Here is a 2,401-nt window from a genome sequence, read left to right on the forward strand (position 1 = left end):
TTCCTTATCTACTATTGGTCTGTTCAGATTTTCTATGTCTTCATGATTCAGGCTGGGTAGGTTGTGTATGTCTAGGAATTTTTTTTTCATTTTTCCTAGTCCTTATCCTGCCTGGCAGACAACTGGACCCACTCGACTCCCGGGCCCTCAGTTTCTTCCCTTGGAGCACTGCCCAACACAAACAGCAGGCCGTTTCCAGGGTTCAATCCGCTGGCTTCCGGTTATTTTCTTGGGGTAGTTTTCTGCCTCCCAAGAGATGGAGATCACAGAGCCTTCTATTGCTGGAGAAGGCCTAACGGAGGGAGCACTTAAACAGAAAAAAATGTACTCTACTGGGGGGCTAAGTAAAATTTCTGTGCTATGTTTGAAAAGAAAATTTTCCACAAGTGGTGTTTTCTTTGTGTGACTCGTGAACTCCGATATTACTGATTTTAATAAATAGAAAAGCTTATCAACCTTGATAATTTCCTGAAAGAAAAGATCAATTCGATGTTACCAAATCTGGGATACCCAGAAAATTTTCTTCTCCCCCTAGGAGAAAAATTGTCAAACATGAGGGTTTCTGTAGTGTAGTGGTTATCACGTTCACCTCACACGCGAAAGGTCCCCAGTCCAAAACCGGGCAGAAACAACTTGCATTTTTGAGGAATCCTTAGCTGAATTTCTCATTGCACGTTTTTAGAATTGCACCCCGCACCATCTTTAGCCGTTTAGGAGAGAAGGTTGTCCTTGTCACCTGTGGTGTGAATATAAACCAAAGTACCCCTGCCGCCTTTCTCCCGCCAGAGCCCTTACCGTTTTCGACAAGGAAAAAGTCCTCTTCAAAGCCAAGAGTCCATGTCTTCTCAGGCGGACACGAACAGTCCCAAGCAATTTTTTGCCGAACAAATTATTATTATTATAATTGACGCTCTCATCGCCTGGTCCCTAAAAGACCTCAGGGACTCGGTTCGCAGGCAACTTGAACGATCTTTCCGCTCAGGAACATTTTTTCTGCAGGGTCAATGCGAGGCCTAGACTTTGCTGAAAGCCACCGTTTCCGGGAGCACTGGGCCAGACCCGCCTCTCCAGGTGCAGGCTGGGCTCCAGTCGCTCACTCGCTGTTCCTAAGTCTCGCTCCATGGGATCATCACAAGGTTCCACTTAGACTCAGTACGCTCCAGGAAGATTAGGAGCGGGATTAGGGTGTTTTCCTATATGTACATGTACTGAGGTCCTCGAAAGGAACCTGGGCGGGCAGATGTTCTCTCCGAGTTTCCCTCCCCACCCAGACTCAAGAGTACAGCTCGGAGATTACTGCAATCAGGCCAAGGCCGGCACCTGTGGGTAAATGGAGCCTACCGGCTCTGGATGTATGGACCCGTTTGTGGATTTTTTTTTTTTTAGGTATAGAGGGAGCCAAACAGCCACTCTCCTCTTTTCAAATTTATTCACGAAGAGATCAACCGGAATCCTAGAAAAGTTATTCCCAGGTGGGTTGAATTCATTAATGAAGGAAGCGGTTCTGAATAGGGCAAGTGGTAGACTGTAATGGATATGATGTGTTCTACCTAGAACCCACTGGCTTTCTACATTGCCCAATGTTTTGTGGGGCAAGGTACTCAGACACCCAACATCCTGGTGTGCTGTTTGCTGCTAACTCAAAGCTGAGCTCTTCCCAGGAATTGTTCTAAGCTAAAGAAAGCTACCCTGTTTAAGGTTATACCTTTTCTCTGGGATCAGCTTACATCTAAAGCCACGTCTATGAGTGGATACAACAACCCAGCTCCTTTTCCCCAATTCAGGACAATTCTAAAGGATCATTATAGCTCCAGAGCTCCCCATGGGAATGGTTGAGTCCTCTTTTGTATATCATTCTTGGATACACAATAGACTTCCTTCATGAAAACTAGATCCTGGAGTCTGTTTCTCATAGAATACAAAAACCTAATGCAATCTTTTTTTTTTTTTTTTTTTTTTTTTTTGAGATGGAGTCTAGCTCTGTCGCTCAGGCTGGAGTGCAGTGGCGCGATCTCGGCTCACTGCAAGCTCCGCCTTCCGGGTTCACGCCATTCTCCTGCCTCAGCCTCCCCAGTAGCTGGGACTACAGGCACCCACCACCACGCCCGGCTAATTTTTTGTATTTTTAGTAGTGATGGAGTTTCACCATGTTAGCCAGGATGGTCTCAACTCCCGACCTCGTGATCCGCCCGCCTCAGCATCCGAAAGTGCTGGGATTACAGGCGTGAGCCACCGCACCTGGCTAATGCAATCTTAATATAAAACCGAATACAATCTCCTAGAGTCTGTTTACAAAAGACCTACTAAAAACAGTATTTTAAAGCATGTATCAGATTTGTCTCTCCTGAAATCAGAATTATACAATAAAATTATTTAATTCCCGTTTTACTTGAATTAAAGC

General features: G+C 45.4%; 1 non-coding gene across 1 annotated transcript; it reads left to right on the forward strand.

The window, feature by feature from the left end:
- Nucleotides 1-558: 558 nt before the first annotated feature.
- Nucleotides 559-631, forward strand: TRNAV-CAC (transfer RNA valine (anticodon CAC)). The gene has a single exon. It is a non-coding gene; the product is annotated as a tRNA-Val (tRNA).
- Nucleotides 632-2,401: the final 1,770 nt, after the last annotated feature.

The sequence above is a fragment of the Rhinopithecus bieti genome, unplaced genomic scaffold, assembly GCF_001698545.2.
Source record: "Rhinopithecus bieti isolate Rb0 unplaced genomic scaffold, ASM169854v2 scaffold_51227, whole genome shotgun sequence".
NCBI classification, from domain to species: Eukaryota; Metazoa; Chordata; class Mammalia; order Primates; family Cercopithecidae; genus Rhinopithecus; species Rhinopithecus bieti.